This window comes from Rhinoderma darwinii, chromosome 1 (genome assembly GCF_050947455.1).
Source record: "Rhinoderma darwinii isolate aRhiDar2 chromosome 1, aRhiDar2.hap1, whole genome shotgun sequence".
Lineage (NCBI taxonomy): Eukaryota > Metazoa > Chordata > Amphibia > Anura > Rhinodermatidae > Rhinoderma > Rhinoderma darwinii.
Window position 1 is genome coordinate 160,805,219 of NC_134687.1, and position 20,677 is coordinate 160,825,895.

The 20,677-nt window shown below is 41.7% G+C and overlaps 1 long non-coding RNA gene across 1 annotated transcript in view; it reads right to left on the bottom strand.

Annotated features, from left to right (window-relative positions):
• Positions 1-13,778: 13,778 nt before the first annotated feature.
• Positions 13,779-20,677, bottom strand: part of LOC142737877 (uncharacterized) — a 37,134-nt gene continuing 30,235 nt past the window's right edge. The window contains exons 3-4 of the long non-coding RNA XR_012880586.1: positions 17,512-17,600; positions 13,779-14,260 (exon numbers count right to left, since the gene is read on the bottom strand). This is a non-coding gene — a long non-coding RNA (uncharacterized LOC142737877). The remainder of the gene's footprint in view (positions 14,261-17,511; positions 17,601-20,677) is intronic.

A 20,677-nucleotide genomic window follows, 5' to 3' on the forward strand; every position in this document is an offset into this window, starting at 1 on the left:
CAGCCTTTATTTTTTTAAATAATTCCCATAATAAAATTAAAGTAATGTAACAATGTTGTAATAATTTAGCAAACTGCATTATGGAGCAATTGCAAAATTTTGTTTGAGGCTGCAGTAAGATCAGCTCCTGGAAATAGATGCAGAAAGCTGTCCATATATCGTGATCCATAGAACTGCACACAATATTGCAAGGCAACACTATCAGTGTTACTGCATAAAAGTGAGCTCGGTAGTCAGCCCTAGCCTTATTTAGTTATATTTATGACGGAACAGTGTACTTAGTCAGCCCGGTGGTATAGGGTAATGTTTTGTGGGAACTAGAATCCATAATTTTACAATATGTGCTACCAGACATGCATATTTGCCAATGTTGCAGTTTCGACGTATACTCAACATTAAGCTATAAAATCCAACTTGCCTGAGAGCTCTTTGAAGTTTTCTGCTCGATACTTATAAATAACCATATTGTGATGCCCATCATGAAACTGTGACAGGAGTTTGAACAAACATAGGTGTATTAACCTATAAACCTCTTAAGACAATTATGAGACACAAGCTATGTAAACATGTTACACACCCGCCTCCCACCATTGTTCTCCCGGTATAAGTGTGGCACTCCCGTGGAGACTGCTGTAAAGTTTAGACAATGTAAAGTGCGGCCCTCACACATGCTGGAAGCACCATAAACCCCAACATACTCAATCTGACTCCTTTGAGGAAGGATTGAGTAGACGCTGCTTAATATTGCGCTTCATATTCTCAATTCCCACCCATGAAACCTGAGAAAAAGCTGGGATTTGGTGTTTGCAAAGGAGGGACTATCCAAAAAAATACAAGTATAGAATACAGATATGAAAAAAGCTTCTTGTAATATTGTGAAATGTATCAGTATGACAGGAGCAGAGACATATAATTATATAACATTTCAAATGCATTTATTTTTTTAAGCATATAGTTGTAATGGGTGAAGTCAAGCTGTCATACCTTACAGAATTATGATAAGAATCCATTAATTATAACTTACAACCAATTCATTTTAGGTCACCATGCAGAATATCCACACTGCTCCCCATTTTACTGTGGTCTTTCCTCAAAAGTTTTCAAACAAAATGTTGTTTATGGCCCTGTTCACACTTGTAATAAAATATCCTACAGTGTTTGACATTGACTGATGCATATGCATTATAATCTGTTACCGTATATGACATTCTAATGCAAGTGTGAACATGCGATCCCTGCAATTGCATTTTTCACTAAGTAGTTCTAGGAACATTTCCCACAACTGTTCGTTTATCAAAAAAATGCATGTACTTACAAAACTCGGTAGAGGTCATCTGTCAATACAATTATATTTTTGCTGTAATTGAATTGAAAAAAATGGCGTTCAGTATGAATGCCATATGAATAGAGGTCCACCACCATTTTTAAAGTCACATATGACTAGTGTCAGGGAAAAGAGAGAGTATGGCTTTCCAATTGTTCCAAGTGATTTACTAAATGTCCTTCATCACATTTTTTTTGTGGCAGTGAACATCAGGTGAGGATTGTATACGTCAGTACGGTGGGATGTATTCCCTTAAAGTTGTGTTCTGTGCTGGAGAATACAGTGCCCAGACTCAACACTGAGATGTAAAGGTCCTTTTACACTGGCACTTTTTGGCCGGTGCAACGAGCACCGATTAACGAGACAACTTTTTGATCGGCTCTCGTTTTCTCCTTTCACAAGGAGCTATGTATGGGGACGATGTGCTGCCAACAACGATAATATTTTTCACTTTTTAAATGATACGATCAGCTGATGCTCGTCCATCCGCTGATCGCTGCCCTATTTACACAGGGCAATTATCGTGAACGAGCGTTTGCCCGATAATTGGCCAGTGTAAAAGGGCCTTAAGTCTTCATACATCCTTCCTAATGATAGTGTGGGGAACAATTTAAAAAAGGTTATCATGAAGTGGCAAATGGCCATTCAATGTTAATATTATTATAAAATATTAAAATATTGTATTGTAAACTTATTTATACTTATTTTAAAAATAAGTGTTTTAAAGTTTTAATGTGTTTATGTGGCTTTAAATTTACTGGATTTGCTTAAAATGTGTTCTCCTGTTATTGCTATACTTAAAGCATTTAAAAGAAATTTAAAACTGATTTTCTATTATGAGTCAATGTGTAACAGCAATGGGAAAAACCTAATTGTCTCAAAATAGCTGTGAATGTATGTCCTGGTCAGAAGAATGTTCCAGTAATAACTAGAATATATATTTCACTCTATGGTCTTTTAAATAATGATAATACCATTATTCAATTATGGTAGCAAGAGACAGGATTGTGAAAATATCTCATTTATGGTGGTGGGTGCAATATAAAATGGAACCATTGTTAAGCTGGAAACACACATCGATTTTATGTTGCAGAGTTTGGTGCAGATGTTGATGCAGTTTTTGGAGCCAAACTCATGAGTAGATTAAAAAAGAATAGGAAAAGAAATACAAAGGAAGGTCTTAGGCCTTATGCACACGACTAAGCTGTATTGATGGTCAGTAAATACTGCACGGATAGGCTGCGGAGTATCACTCGCATTTGCGGACTGTGCTCACAGTAATAAGTATAGGAGCACAGTCCGTAAATGCGAAAAATAGGACAAGTACTATTTTTTGAGGGTCGTTTCTACGGCCCAGACACAAACACCCGTAAATATACAGGAAGGTATCAGTATTTTATCCGCAATTACGGATCCATAACTGCGGATAAAACTACGGTCGTTGTCATAAGGCCTTATACTTCTCCCTCCTCCTGGATCCACTTCTGGCTTTGGCTCAAAAAACTGAATTAAAATCTGCAACAAAAACTATTCAACGCTTTAAAGTTAAAATGATACGATGTCATTTCAGGTCCAATATTGTGTGCTGATTCATTTCTTAATATATCTTTACAAGGTTTAGAACTCCAATAGATACAGTATTCCAAATTCCCTGCATAAAATGTTTGCCGTCAGAAACAACTACACGGAGATTAGGAGTTTACGACATACTGTTTTACTATTGAGTTCAATAGTCTAAAATAGTTACATAGTTACATAGCCTATAGTTTAATAGTAGATACCTAGTGAGCTGTACATATAGAGTGCTTGCTTATAGTAGTCAGTGGCCTTTTCTGAGTCCACTCCTGGTCATTGGTTTATTCAATGACTGTTCCAATCCTGGTGATATCAAGAGTGAGAGGGTGAACATACAAGGACACTGTGCCCAATCATGTGACTACACCCCATACAAGATCATTGTTGTCATCATTGCATTGTTCAGGTAGTTCGACAAATCTGAATAATTATGATTAGGGGAATAGATGAGGATTAGCAAAAACGGCTCCATGTGTCCTGAGCCACATCCACCCCATTTGGTTTTTTTGGTGCACAGTTGGCTTTTTGGTGCACAGTTGGCTTACAAAAATACATAATATGGCAGCTATTTACATATGTTCTCAATTGTAAAGTAATTGTGTACTTTCCAAATATTTTACAAATCTTCTCATATATATGCAATATCAGCTGTTTTTCTGAGGCTAACTTACTATGCCAAATGAGAAACTTCAACTGATTTGAGAAATATTTTTGGATACATATCAAACATTGGTGACAAAATATGGTTACTTTCCCACCGTTCACAGTAACTGATGCCTTCATTGTTATGTCATTGTAAATGTTATCAAACAAGAATACACAAACCTTTGACACAATATAAAGTGTATAAATACAATAATGATACTTCAAAGCCGGCAAGAACTTCATGTTAATGTCAGCAATAATTAACAGACTCATTAAGTCATCCACCATATATAATCTTGCAAACCTAAGAAGAAACCTAAGATGACAACATTCTCGATGTTATTGTTGGCTTTCTAGTCTGTTTGGCTAACTCCACACCCAATTAAAATAAAGTTACAATCATCACAGCAGTTAGGCTATATTCACACGACAGTGACAAAAATGTCCATTAAAAACTGATCAACTGTCAGTATTTCATGGCCATTTTACATCAGTGTGTCTCTAAATTTTCATCCATTTCCAGTCCGTCTGTCTGTTTTTAATGGCCGTTTGACATCCGTTTTGCATGGCCGTTAAAAAAACTGATGAATTTCATTGGTCAGGCTTTTTTTGTCCGAGTCCCCTGAAAACACCCAAGGGAAGGTCACATGTTCACCTAGACACTATTTAAAGCCTCCCTATATATGATGCCACACACCTCCTGTATATGATGCCACACACCACCCTGTATATGATGCCACACACCTCCTGTAAATGATGCCACACACCTCCTGTATATGATGCCACACACCTCCCTGTATATGATGCCACACACCTCCTGTATATGATGCCACACACCTCCCTGTATATGATGCCACACACCTCCTGTATATGATGCCACACACCTCCCTGTATATGATGCCACACACCTCCTGTATATGATGCCACACACCTCCCTGTATATGATGCCACACACCTCCCTGTATATGATGCCACACACCTCCTGTATATGATGCCACACACCTCCTGTATATGATGCCACACACCTCCCTGTATATGCTGCCACACACCTCCCTGTGTATTATGCCACGCACCTCCTGTATATGATGCCTCACACCTCCCTGTATATGATGCCACACACCTCCTGTATATGATGCCACACACCTCCCTGTATATGATTCCACATAACTCCCTGTATATGATGCCACACACATCCCTGTATATGATGCCCCACGCACATCCCTGTATATGATGCCACACACATCCCTGTATATGATGCCACACACATCCCTGCATATGATGCCCCACGCACCTCCCTGTATATGATGCCACACACCTCCTGCATATGATGGCACACACCTCCCTGTATATGATGCCACACACATCCTGTATATGATGCCACACACCTCCTGTATACGATGCCACACACCTCCCTGTATATGATGCCACACACCTCCTGTATATGATGCCGCACACCTCCCTGTATATGATGCACCTCTCCCTGTATATGATGCCACACAGACCCCCTGTATGTAATGCCACACACCTCCCTGTATATGATGCCACACAGACCCCCTGTATATGCCACATACCTCCCCGTATATGCCACACAGCCCCCTGAATATGATGCCACACCTCCCTGTATATGTTACACAGCCTCCCTGTATATGCCACACAGCCCCCTGTATATGATGCCACACACCTCCCTGTATATGCTACACAGCCTCCCTGTATATTCCACACAGCCCCCTGTATATGATGCTAAACACCTCCCTGTATAGGCCACTCAGCCCCGATGTATATGATGCCATACAGCCCGACATGAATGCCCTACATATCCACTGATGCAGCCCTGTCTTCTTCAGGTAAGGTCTCTCATCTTCACGGGATCTGCGACACCGTGATGACACTCACCGATGCAGCTCGTCTTCACACGTGGTCTCTCGACTTCACAGGATCTGCGAAGGCAGCGTGATGACGTCATCGCGTCGCCTTCGCAGAACCCGTGAAGATGAGAGACCACACCTGAAGAGGTCGGCGGTGCATCGGTGAGTGTCATTGAGCCGCCGATAGCCAGCAAGGGAACTAGTAGTTCCCTTGCCAATCTCCATGTCACAGATCAGTTTTTAACGGTTGTTACATGTATTGACAGCCGTTAAAACGGATCAACTGACTTCTATGGGGGCCGTCAGGCCGTGAAAACGGCCAAAAATAGGACATGTCCTAATTTTTGACAGCCATTATTCATGGGCCGTTAAAAAAACGGCCGTGTGAATACACCCATAGAACATCATTGTTCTGAAAACGGCCGTGTGATGGCCGTTAAAAGAATGTCCGTCACACGGCCGATTTTCACTGTCGTGTGAAGAAGGCCTTGCACCTTTTGCTGGGAACTTTATATAAAATTGTTCTCTACATGTTTTTGAACACTAGTGCATGGTAAATATCCCTAAGGCACTGCTGAAGGGTCCTTTTTTTTACAGGAGAAAGTGCCAAAACTGTCATTGTCGCTCTGATTCACTCTCGTCTTGACAACTTATTACTAATCGGTCTTCCCCTCACTAAACTCTCCCCTCCCCAATGTATCCTAAATGCAGCAGTCAGGCTCATCTTTCAGACCAACATCTACACCAATACCTCTACCCTTGTTCCACTTCAGAATTCAATTCAAACTTATTACTCTCACCCACAAAGCTCTCCACAGTGCTGCACCTCCTTACATCTCCTCCCTCATCTCTGTCTACTACCCTACTCGCGCTCTACGTTCTGCCAACGACCTCAGATTAAATATCCGCCATAATTCGAACCTCCCACTTCTGTCTCCAAGATATTTCTCGTGCTGCACCAGTCCTCTGGAATGTGCTACCCCAGACAATTAGATTAATTCCCAATATCCACAGCTTTAAACGTGCCCTGAAAACACATTTTTAGACAGGCCTATAACATTCCCTAATCTGACTACTTTCCCTGGCCCCCCTTTTACATTAGTAAGGACTTGACCCCCTCATGCAGTAGTATCCCCCACACCCCTTGTACCCTAAGGTAATGCACTTCATGTCTGACATACACAGATACTGGCTGGTGTCCGGCTCATGCAGCTTTATGTGAACCACCCCATGTTTATAAAAGATGGCTGGACCATTGTACTTAAAAAGCACTTTACATTTTGTTTCGCCCTTATTTCCTCATAGATTGTAAGCTCTTGCGAGCAGGGTTCCCCCTCCTCTTGTTTGAATTGTTAATTAGTTTTGTCACTATGTAATGACATATTGTCTGTACATGCTCCCTCTGAATTGTAAAGTGCTGCGGAATATGTTGGCGCTATATAAATAAAGATGAATAAATTACCACATTCTTTGAATGGATTAATACAATTATTTTTAGAATTTTATGATAAAATTATATTGTGCATAAGGGAGTCATCATACAGAAAATGACATACACTATGCTACAGGGAGTGAAGGTGATATGGGGAATAAAATTGTTCTTATCTCTGATATAAATAGATATTTCAATAAACGGATAAAAAGAAACATAGAAGAGGCAGAAGATCCTTTTCTCAGTAGTATATTTTATATCCCACTTGTAAAGCAAGACTTTAATGAGATCCACGGGGAAAGACTTCTGTCAATCACAGCACACTTTTTCAAATAGTCATCTCTGCCCTCATCACAGAACCACAGGGCATAAAATAATTAGAAAACCCTCGGTAACTGCTCTGTTTTACAAGAGTAAAATCTGTGTGTGGATCATTTACATAAGCAAGTCACTTTTCATTACACTGCTCCAGGCTGAGTAACAATCCTAAAACTCGGGGAAAATAAAAAGACTATTTTCAGTATTTTAAATTGAATACCAGAAAGTGGCCATGTGATTTGTATTAAATATATGTAATTTTTTTCTCGAAGCATATCACATATTTTTCAGCGTTTTAAAGCTGCCTATTCACGCTGCTCTATGGTAGCTGAGTCTCTAAAGCTTCCTTTGCTAAATCAAGGCTATTTGGCAGCCCTATTGTTCATTGGGAAAATGAACTTTCAGAACTGATATGATCAGTAAGAGGAATAGTGATAAATGCAAAGTCAATTATAATTATATGTGCAATTTGTCCAAAAATACCATTATCTCTGTAAAAGTAGCCTCCTGCCATATATAAAGGCTAGTGTTCATACGTCTCACTCACAGCCTGATGTATGAATAGGCTGATAGGATTTAGGGCAATCTACATTTGAATAGTGTTTTCCAAACAAGGCAGCTATGAAAGATCTTTGCAGGCTATTAATAATGGAAAACATAAAAGCCGGCCATCGATGCCGATTGTAGGGGCGGTTATGAGCCAATGGAGTCCCAGTTTTTCATCTTCACAGTCAAACAGTCCAGGTAATTTTCAAAAACAAAGAACAGAGACATTTTTAGACAAAAGCCTGTAGATGGATACAATTGTTTATAAGCCTTTTCATTCAATTCATAATAGTTCCGTTATTGGACTGACTTAATAATTAACTTTTTTTTATCTTGTACAAAAGCATATATTAATTATAGGAAAGAAAAGACACTTAGACACGTTTTATATTGTAATATGTCATATAGATCAAAACCATGGGGTTCTAAAAAGATATATTTTAAATCAACGTCTTGATGCCATTATAACCTTTGTTGGGGTTCAACACCCAATATCCTTGTCCAGCAAATAGACCAATATGAGATTAATCACAAAGCTACATTTTTCTTTTGCTCTGGTACTAAATGCTCATGTTTGTAGTCCATGCCAACTTTGACGCATCCACATAGACATATTTGGCTATTTGCACTACACATACGGTTGGAAAGGAAAATGTCAAGTAGGTCTAATATACATCTGTTTGTAATCTATTTTTAATCTATTTTACACGTGTTTTGTACATTAATATGAGATTAACATCTGTTAGCAATACATGTTTTTATGTCAGTTTGTGTCCTGATTCCTATACCCAGAATTGAACTTTTTGGAATGTGGGTGAGAACTAATGAAGCAAATGTAGATTTAGTTGTGTTAATTTTTACACTTGCCTTTGACATCTCACTTGTCCAGTTCTATAAATGGACGAATTTGTAAAATTCCAACAGTTGGCAGAACATCCTGGGAGTCATGGATACAATACAGCTGGAGGAAATGAAATATTGTACCAAGTTCAAAACACTATAGCCTGCATAAATCAAGTAGATACCAACCCAACTTCAACTTATTTATTTTGCAGAAGAAAAGGCTTGTAGACATTTTTGCATGAACAAGTGATCTAAAGTCATTCAGAATAAAAAAATAGAATCCACTGTATACTTCTAAAGTCTTTCAGAATGAATGCGTGCGGAAAACATAATCTCTACAATAATAAGAATATTGAATTGTATATTGGTTTATCGCCCAATATTCACTCAGGACTTGATGGGAGATCAAGGGCGAGATGTAAACCTAGAGACATCATATCTCAATTGTGTTACATAACAGTGAAAACAACACAAATTATGCAACATTTTATGGACAACAAGACAATTAAAATATATTTGACGAGTCCCTGAAGAATATTTTGGCCGTTATATGTACCCTAAATATTCATAAAATTACAGTTCCAAACTGGACTGCACTGGATAGTTCCACTTCCATGTCTCGAAAACCTTGCTATGACAATGCCAGTGGTGTGACATCCCCAAATCTCCATAGACAGAGACTGAAGCGATAGCCTGAAGTTACAGCAACATGACTACCACCAGCTTGGCTATTAGCCAATTGGGGGAAAGGATGTAAGGGTTAAATATAACTATTCAGCCCTGACATAATATTCAAAGTGACTGTCCAACCAGACAGCCGCTTTAACTCTTTAAAGATGCAACCTATTTTAGTCTTTCTGGAGGCATACATTTTTTTTTTCATCATTGCCGATCATCATCACCTAAGAGCTGTAACCTTTTTTTTTTCTCTTTAACAAAGCTGTATGTTTTTTTTTTACATTTTTTATTTACATCATGCAATTTATACGCCAAGAATGAATGATGCAAGTGGACTGTTGAACTGATGAAATATAGTACCCACAGATGGTCTAAAGAAGGCTTCTCAAACTCGTTCTACTGGAGTGTCACCAGCCAGAACCTAGTGATGCCTAGGCAGTGGTAGAAGTCCATGCCAAAATTGAAATATTGCTTAACTTAAAGGACGGGTGTCGCAAAAAAAATTTTTTTAATAGAAATTAGATTTTAGAGTGTTATTAAAATACATTTTATTGATTTGTGTGTTTGTGTTTTACTTTTTATTTTTTCTAACTTTTACTTCACTATGGGGGCTGCCATTTTTTTGGAATACGGCACATACATCCCCATAGAGAATGCGAACGGGAGCCGTTCCATTCACTATGGTGTACGCCGTCTGTGTGGGAACGGCGCATGCGCCGCTCCCACACAGTCCAAAAGGAAGGTCTTCGGCTGAGCGACATCCGGAGCCATTTTCATGTGGACCGGAAGCCGCGGCCAGACAGTAAGATGACTACTTCCGGTCGCGGCTTCCGGACATGTGATTAGAAGCAGGTACTAGGAGCGGAGAGAGCGGACGGAGCGAAGGGAGCGGTGGCAGCGGCAGCGGCGGCGGCGGCAGGAGCAGGTAAGTTATGTATGTGTATGTTCGTGTTTTAGTGTGTGATTACTACTGTATCTAAGCCTGCTACACTGTGCATTCGCTCAAAAAATGGCGGCACACAGTGTAGTAGGTTTGAACATTCAATTCCCTCCTTTCTCCTGGCACTAGCCAAGATAAGGGAGGGGGGATTCTGTGAGCTCACTAGAGCATGTGTGTCTACACCAATTTTGCAGCATAAAGCAATGTGGTTGCTTTACCACATGCCAATGCTGCAATTTTGGGAATTTCCCCCTCTAGTGACTAGCACAGAGAAATGTTATAAATTAGAATCTAATTTATAATATTTCCTGACTTGTGAAAAAAAAAATAAAAAAATAAGACAATGTCTAATCCTGTTAAACTAAAAAAAACAAAAAAAAAACAAACTTCTAGCGACAAATTCCCTTTAAAGAGGCTCTGTCACCACATTATAAGTGCCCTATCTCCTACATAAGGAGATGGGCGCTATAATGTAGGTGACAGTAATGCTTTTTATTTTAAAAAAACGATCTATTTTCACAACGTTAGGAGCGATTTTGGTTTATGCTAATGAGTTGCTTAATGCCCAAGTGGGCGTATTTTTACTTTCGACCAAGTGGGCGTTATACAGAGGAGTGTATGACACTGACCAATCGGCATCATGCACTCCTCTCCATTCATTTAGACAGCAGAATCGCGTTCTTACTAGAACATGATCTGCAGCCACATACACAGCGATTCTGCTTGATTAACATTAATCAAGTGTCCTGATAATGAATACACATGACCATCCAGCCTGGACGTCATGTGTATTCAGAATCCTGACACTTCTGAATCTTTTCTGTGAGATTTACAGCAAGGGAAACAAAATCTCGTTTACCTACGTGATCTCGCGAGATTTCGTATCCGTTGCTGGAATCTCACAGAAAAGATTCAGAAGTGTCAGGATTCTGAATACACATGACGTCCAGGATAGTGCCTTTTTTACAAACCCCCTTTTGATAACGCCATACAGCCCCCTTTGTAGATATCTACAGAGGGGGCTGTATGGCGCTATCTACAGAGGGGGGTGTATGGCGTTCCCTACAGGGGGGACTGTATGGCGTTCCCTACAGGGGGGGACTGTATGGCGTTCCCTACAGGGGGGGACTGTATGGCGTTCCCTACAGGGGGGGACTGTATGGTGTTCCCTACAGGGGGGGCTGTATGGCGCTATCTACAGGGGGGCTGTATGGCGTTATCTAGAGGGGGGACTGCATGGCGTTACCTACAGGGAGTCTGTATGGCGTTCCCTACAAGGGGGATCTGTAGGGAACGCCATACAGCCCCCCCCTGTAGGGAACGCCATACAGCTCCCCCTGTAGGGAACGCCACACAGCCCCCCTTGTAGGGAACGCCATACAGCGTCCCCCCTGTAGGGAACGCCATACAGCGTCCCCCCTGTAGGGAACGCCATACAGCGTCCCCCCCTGTAGGGAACGCCATACAGCCCCCCCCTGTAGGGAACGCCATACAGCCCCCCCTGTAGGGAACGCCATACAGCGTCCCCCCTGTAGGGAGCGCCATACAGCGTCCCCCCCTGTAGGGAACGCCATACAGCGTCGTCCCCCCTGTAGGGAACGCCATACAGCGTCGTCCCCCCAGTAGGGAACACCATACAGCGTCCCCCCTCCCAAAAAAATGCGACCTACAGTGTGTCCTAATAAAAGACAAGTATCCCCTATCCACAGGATAGGGGATACATGTGTGATCACTGGTAGCGATAGGGAGAACGGGGGACTGAAAGTCCCCCTGAAGTTCTCCATGACTAACCTCGGACTTCCGGCGTCTGCGCAGCTCAATAAAAATGAAAGGAGTGCTGGTCACGCATGCGCACAAGCGGGACCGGCGCTCCATTCATTTCTACGGAGCTGCCGACACAGACCCCGGAAGTCCGAGGTTTGTGATGGAGAACTTCAGGGGACTTTCGGTCCCCCGTTCTCCCTATCGCTACCAGCGATCACACATGTATCCCCTATCCTGTGGAGAGGGGATACATGTCTTATGTTTAATGGCAGAGCGGGGAGATACCTCCCTGCTCTGCCGTAGTGTTCAGTGGCGTCGCGCTGTAGCAGCCATAGCGGCTGCTAGCGGAGCCTCCGGCCATGGTGGGGGCCCGTGCCGGCGGGCGACACAGGCCCCCTCATGCCGCGGGCCCCGTAGCAGCCGCTACTGCTGCTACGGCGGTAGTTACGCCACTGACTCCTCTGTACAACGCCCACTTGGTCGAAAGTAAAAACACGCCCACTTGAGCATTAAGCAACTCATTAGCATAAACCAAAATCGCTCCTAACGTTGTGAAAATAGATCGTTTTTTTTAAATAAAAAGCATTACTGTCACCTACATTATAGTAGGAGATAGGGCACTTATAATGTGGTGAACTCGTATTTGTCTCCTGAACTCAGTATAACATTAGAATAAGGAATCAATTATTACTAAACCAGAGATTGGTGCAGCCAGGGTAAGGACAGTGCAGATTATGATCGCTTCTATCAAAACTGCCTCCACAGTTGACCCTCACCCACAATTGGAGGGCACCCCAATCGTGAGGCCCGCCTCAGAGTTTGAGGAGCCCTGGTGTGGGAAAGAAATAGCCCAGTAACAAGTTGACCATGTGTATATTGCAAGCTGTGTTGTTGCTTGCTAATGATTTCAACCTGTACAGCGCTGCTCAGAATGTCAGCATGTGGGCCCATTTTAGGTATTTTCAAGTGTTTCGCATGAGCCCACTACTGAGATTAGTAATTGGTGTCTCTTTAAATAACACTGTGGACAACTGGTTGGCTTCAGCAATGTATCTTTCTGTGGCCACATTTATTAAGAGGGCACCCAGACCATGTCAGACAGTAACCATTTTAACTTTAGGAAAGCACTGACACCCCTTGGTAGAAGCTTAGGCTTCACCAGAACCCCCTAGTAATTTATGTTAGCCTGCTGTGTTATTCCCTCCATTTACAATACATAGATGTCTTTGGTAGATGTTTAATTCAACCCCTTAATGACCGCCGATAAACCTTTTCACGGCGGCCTAATCAAAGTCCTGCACGGGTGTCCCGTGCAGGCTGGAGCGGGTGCTTGGCTGTCTGATGACAGCCGGACTCCTGCTCCAACAGTAGCGATCAAAGTTACCTTAGATTGTGACCGTTTAACCCCTCAGATGCTGTGGTCATTAACGGCTGCTGCATCTGAGTAGTTTACAGAGGGAGGGGGCTCGCTCTGTCACCCGTCGGCCCGCAAATGTGTTTGCGGGCCGCCAATGTGTTTCCATGGCAGTCGGGGCCTAACAAAGGCCTGCCCTAGCTATATGTCTATTAGGCCGTGACATAGGCATGGCTAATAGATTGTCTGTCCGTTTTATACTGACAGGCAATAATGCTTTGGTATATTAAGTATACCTAAGCATTATTTAAGCGATCAAAAGATCGCACAGTAAAGTCCCTGGTGGAACTGAAAAAATAATTAATGTGAAATAAAAATTATTTATAAAGGCACACAGAAAAAATATAAAACCATTTTTTTTTCTAAGAAGTGCTTTTATTTAGTAAAATTGTAAAAAATAAAATAAAAACGACACATATATGGTATTGCCGCAATCGTAATGAAAAAAACAAGTCCTCATACAGCCACGTCGACAAGAAAATAAAAAAGTTATAGCACTTTGAATGCGACGATGGAAAAACTAAAAATATTGCTTGGTCATTAAGGCCCAGAATGCATAAAGGGGGAAGGGGTTAAAATACAACTTTTGTCAGCAAAGAAATATTATTATATTATAAACAGTAACAGTATAAAGCTTTATTTTTATTTTTTAAATTTCACCATGATATACGTTTTGCTAAACATGAACCACACTAATATGAAGATGTAAAATGGGACATATGTTGGTCTATTTCACCTTTCCAAAAATACTGTATGACATGCATTACTTTATTTTATTCACGGTGTCTGAAAAGGGCCATAAATTCCACTAGTAAATGCCTTTCTTCCAGCTTTCATGACTTTTCCAGATTACATGAGGCGATGTAAAGGTCGTTCTTTTCAAGCAGGTATCTTCCCACCACTCCCCATTCGGCTTCTATGGTTTCAAACAAACTCCAGGTCATAGGGGGGCAGGTTTAAGAATATATGTTCTTCAGAAGACCACTGCTAATTTGTAAACAGAGCACATATTTACAAGAGCATAACAAGATCATGTTGTCCTTAATGACACCATGTGTGAAGCTCATTTGAGCCTCCGGTGATCAGGTAATCCTTAGCTCCCAGTGTTCAAGGAGAGGGGCAGCCTAAATACTGACCCAAGTGACTAATCCTCTCGAAGTGTTATGTTAGCCATAGGCAATTTTAATAATTACACCAGAGAAGCTTGAAATGACAAATTATAGACACATATTCTCACTTGTCCTGTACTGTGGCTGGAATGCAGGAACTACAGTGTTAAGTACGCAGACTTCAATCACTAAGAAAAATAGCGAATATCCATACATTTAACTGTGCAATGCACCTTCTAGCATAAAACAAGAAATTAAAATGAAATTAAAATCTTCCTAAGGATTTGTGTCTACAGCTCCTGTGCAGACTGATCTGTAGCATGTTTACAGGCTACCAAAAAAACCTTTATAGCTGTAGCGCCGGCAGCCGCGGGTCTCACTCACTCCAGTGGCCGCCAGCTTGTTCGTCCACGTTGCCGGCGTCTCCCTGCCCAGGAAAACCGGCGCGCTCTGCTCTCTCCTCCACTCTCAGCCTATGCCCGTAGGGTGGACATGCTCGTCACAGCTCTTAAAGGGCCGCGCTGGCCCCAAGCCTATATACAAATAATGCTGAGTATTTATACTACTCCGGCTGACACTTGAGGAGCTTATGGCTGCCAATCGGCATACAATAAGAATTATACAATGAGGAATATTGCCCCCAGCCTATCCCAGCACATCCTGAACCCTTTGAGGAACTCTGCCCACTTCCTCAGTGCCTGAGCAATGTTAGTTCTAACCCAGTGTTAGGCTGCGAAGGTTCCGTATCTAGTTCCCTGAAACCTGTTTTTGTGACTAACCAGTATCCGTGTCCAGTCCTGTATCCCGTGTCCAGGGTCCGTGTCAAGTCCAGTGTGCATGACGACTTCAGTATCGGTGTCCAGTATCCGTGTCAAGTCCAGTGTGCGTGACGACTCCAGTATCCGTGTCCAGTGTCCGTGTCAAGTCTAGTGGCCGTGACGACTCCAGTATGTGTCCAGTGTCTGTGTCAAGTCCAGCTTCTGTTACGACTCCAGTATCCGTGTCCAGTATCTGTGTCAAGTCCAATGTCTGAGAAGATTCCAGTATCTGTGTCCAGTGTCCGTGACAAGTCCGATATTCCAGCACAAGCCAGCTTCCGATTATCCAGCACAAGCCAGCTCCCGATTATCCAGCACAAGCCAGCTTCCGATTATCCAGCACAAACCAGCTTCCGATGATCCAGCACAAGCCAGCATCCAGCTACCCTACACAAGCCAGCTTCCGATTATCCAGCACAAGCCAGCTTCCGATTATATAGCGCAAGCCAGCTTCCGATTATCCAGCACAAACCAGCTTCCGATTATCCAGCACAAGCCAGCTTTCAGCTACCCTGCACAAGCCAGCTTCCGATTATCCAGCACAAGCCAGCTTCCGACTATCCAGCACAAACCAGCTTCCGATTATCCAGCACAAGCCAGCTTCCAGCTACCCTGCACAAGCCAGCTTCCAGCTATCCTGCACAAGCCAGCTTCCAGCTATCCTGCACAAGCCAGCTTCCAATTATCCAGCACAAGCCAGCTTCCGATTATCCTGCACAAGCCAGCTTCCAGCTATCCTGCCCAAGCCTACTTCCGGTGATCCGGCATTAGCCTGCCATCCAGGTACCATCGAACTGTGACTGCCATAGACTTGTCTGGCCAGCAGCTACCCGTTACGGCGGAGTAGCGCAGTGGGTTCACTTTCTAAGAGACGTTACAATAGTCTGCTCCTGCAGTCATACTCCCTGACATTGTCCCCTATTTCTTGCTAACTTACATTTGGGAGGTTAGCTAGAAGCAAAAGACAGGTGAAAGGTAGCATAACTACAGCATCAGACTACAAAGAGTTTGTTTGTAGTCTGTAATCATGAAGACACATAAATCTGCATAGGAACTTTAGACACAAACAGTAGGATATTTTTAAGCAACACTGTTTGCAAAAGTTTTCTTTTTTCTTTTAGGCCTCATTCACACAACCGTGCAGTTTTTCCGGTCAGTAAGAAGTATAGGCGCACGGCCCATAAATGCGAAAAATAGGACATGTCCTAATTTTTGCAGGTAATTTCTATGGCCCAGACACACACCTGTTAATATATAAATGGGAAGGTGTCCGTGGCAGATAGAAATGAATGGGTCAGTATTTTATCCGCAATCACGAATCGTGTGCATGAGGCCTTAATGACAGTTTTACTATACAACAGACATGACATTGCATAAAATATTCCACAATGCTTGGTATGTTTAAATAGTTCGCATAGTGTACAATTATACACAGAAATATAAACTGGAAACGGCTAGCATAGTGGGTTGGATATGAGCCAGTTACCTTGGCTTTTGCAGATTGTCATGGATCCTAAAAAGGAAAAAAATTAGAGAACCCCTTGTTCCCCAGATTATAATCTTATGTACTCCAACGATTTAGTGGATGAGCGCTAGATATAAACATGTTGTAAATAAATAATAATATGTGTCTTTCGCTTCCCATTAGGAGACCTAAATCTCCTTATGTTCAGCTGTAAGATGCCATTTACTATATTTGATTGGTGTTATTATACAAAACTATTTCTTGTCTGGTATAATTCTTAGACATAAATCGACCCAATTTTTTAAAGAACTGCTTGGTTCTGGTCTTTTTTATTTTACAGTGCTTCAATTCACTCCAATTCCCTAAACCTTCTTAGTTGTACCAACCATCATCTATAGTTGGGGTAGAAGGAAGTTGCTGTTCATCTCCTACTCCTAGTTGGCATAATCTAGCAATCTAACTGACTACCACGACAACATATTAATCACTCAAATGAGTAAATAAAACAAAACACATAACAATTATAAACATATAAAAAAATATACAAATAAATAATGATAAAGTATATACAAACAAGAATCGTGTTTATTGTTGTCAACTTCTGTCTCTACAAATTTGACAAAATGTTATCATCTGTTTTAATCTCACACTGCAATTCAACTCACATCGGCTCAAACTTACATACTACTTAAATATATCTTTCTACCTTCTAACTGCATTGATAATGTCGATACAGTGTTCGCAAACAAAATAAAAAACAAAAATATATACTCACAAAAGAATCTATACAGAACTCGGGATCCTCTTTCAAGACGCAATACAGTAGAGCCACTTCCGGTTTGCGTTCCACGAAAACATGTGACACTGAAACGCAAATACAATAACAAACTTATGTTAGACCGGAAATGACACTCATTCTATGACAAACCTGAGGAGTCAAACAACGTAGCGTTACCCCGACTTTCTGTAATTTCATTTTCTTCACATTAAACAGCAATAGTCCGAACCCCCATACACTTATCCAAGACGTTGAATCAACAGTTTAAAAACTAAAAAAAATAAAAAAATAAAAGTATTCTTACATAAGTAACCATGCCCTGAAACAAATGGAACGCATAGCAAATCAGACTTCCGGTTTGCGTTCCAGGAGATTGCAAACACATGGAACACAATTAAACACATATGCAGATATAGATAAATACACGAGACAAGTCAGTTAGTATCAATACAGCCATGATTAAGAACGCAGGAAGCGTTTGAAACGCGTAGGCTCCTTAAAATCCCGCACATCTCTCCTAAGCACCTCAGGACATCGTCTGGATTGCTCCTGAATCTTTTTAAGAAAATTGCCCATTAAACTTGGAACAAGTTCCGTTTTATCTACAGCTCCGCTGGATCCACATCGTCCTTGTCTCCCATTCAGTACATCGCGTGCCGACGCGAGGATCCGTGCGGCATTTGAAGTGCAAAGTCTACACACAAAAGGTGAGCTGGAGGTTTCGTCTCCCCCTCTTGAGTCTGCTCCTGCAGTCATACTCCCTGACATTGTCCCCTATTTCTTGCTAACTTACATTTGGGAGGTTAGCTAGAAGCAAAAGACAGGTGAAAGGTAGCATAACTACAGCATCAGACTACAAAGAGTTTGTTTGTAGTCTGTAATCATGAAGACACATAAATCTGCATAGGAACTTTAGACACAAACAGTAGGATATTTTTAAGCAACACTGTTTGCAAAAGTTTTCTTTTTTCTTTTAGGCCTCATTCACACAACCGTGCAGTTTTTCCGGTCAGTAAGAAGTATAGGCGCACGGCCCATAAATGCGAAAAATAGGACATGTCCTAATTTTTGCAGGTAATTTCTATGGCCCAGACACACACCTGTTAATATATAAATGGGAAGGTGTCCGTGGCAGATAGAAATGAATGGGTCAGTATTTTATCCGCAATCACGAATCGTGTGCATGAGGCCTTAATGACAGTTTTACTATACAACAGACATGACATTGCATAAAATATTCCACAATGCTTGGTATGTTTAAATAGTTCGCATAGTGTACAATTATACACAGAAATATAAACTGGAAACGGCTAGCATAGTGGGTTGGATATGAGCCAGTTACCTTGGCTTTTGCAGATTGTCATGGATCCTAAAAAGGAAAAAAATTAGAGAACCCCTTGTTCCCCAGATTATAATCTTATGTACTCCAACGATTTAGTGGATGAGCGCTAGATATAAACATGTTGTAAATAAATAATAATATGTGTCTTTCGCTTCCCATTAGGAGACCTAAATCTCCTTATGTTCAGCTGTAAGATGCCATTTACTATATTTGATTGGTGTTATTATACAAAACTATTTCTTGTCTGGTATAATTCTTAGACATAAATCGACCCAATTTTTTAAAGAACTGCTTGGTTCTGGTCTTTTTTATTTTACAGTGCTTCAATTCACTCCAATTCCCTAAACCTTCTTAGTTGTACCAACCATCATCTATAGTTGGGGTAGAAGGAAGTTTTAATTTTCAATGCATTGAAGTAATAAAAAAAAATGGTTGCAGAGTTGGAAATTGTTTTTAATTGTAATCGGGTGACCAAACTTACAAAATACATAGTGATATCACTTAAACAGAATGTCTCAGTCTTAGAACATGATGCTGCTTTCAGTGCTATTAGCAAAGCCAATACCTGCTCCACATCAACTAGTATACCATAGACAATTGAACGTGTTTAAAGGCAAACCCGTATTTGCCACTAGGCACTGGGGGTGCAGTGCCTAGGGTGTCCAATAGGGGGTGGGGCGCTGCAGGATCGTAAATTTTTTCCTAAAAAAAATTAAGTTTGTGACCTAACCAACTGGCGGTCAGGTCACTCACAGGGCGGGGGTGGGGGGCTACACCAGTGCTTCTCAGACCTAGTGTAAGAGATGACCTCTGTTCATAGATTGGAGCAGCTGTAGCCAATCCAAGAACAGTGGGAGTGTCTCAGGGCCGGCATATTGGTTACATACATGGAGGAGACAGGAGCAGAGGCAGCAAGAGAGAAGGGAGCTCCGCCCAGAGCCAGAAGTAAGTGCCTAATGGAGAATCTGTCTACTGTTTGTGCCTCTATCTGTGTGTATATGTCTCCTTGTGTGTGTATATTTGTCTGTGTGTGTATATGTCTCTGTGTTTGTATGTGTATATGTTCCAATATGTGTGTATATGTGTCTTTGAGCATGTATTTGTGTGCCTAAGTGCCTATATATGAGTCTGTATGTGTATATGTTTCTGTGTGTGTGTATCTACTACATTATCTGTACTCAGAGAGTTATCACTGTGTGTTATCTATGGTGTTAAATAGGACTGCAGGTAACACTACTACATTAGGCTTCGTTCGTGTGGTGCGCTAGAATCCCGTTCCGACGTTCCGTCAGAGCTTTCCGATGGAACGGAACCCTGACTGACACAGACGGAAACCAAAGGTGACGGATCCGGTGCCAATGGTTTCCGTTTGTCTCCGTTGCGCAAGGGTTCCGTCGTTTTCACGGAATCAACACTGTAGTTGACTACGCTATTGATTCCGTCAAAACGAATATGATGGCCACCATCTACATGGGCACTGTGGCACTATGTGGGCACATGCACTTTATATATGGGCACTGGCACTTAATATGTGGGGACAGTGGCACTATGTGGGCACTGTGGCACTATCTACAGTGGGCACTGTGGCATATGTGGGGGCTGTGGTGGTATGTGGGCACTGACACTATCTATGTGGGCACTAAATACAGTGGGCACTGTGGCACTATCTACAGGGGCATTGTGGCTCTCTGGGGTATTATACAGTATGGGGGCATCTGTGTGGGCATTACACTGTATAAAGGCAGCTATGGGGGCATTACACTGTATGTGGGCAAGCATGGGGCATTTTGCTGTATGGGGACAACTATGGGGAATTATACT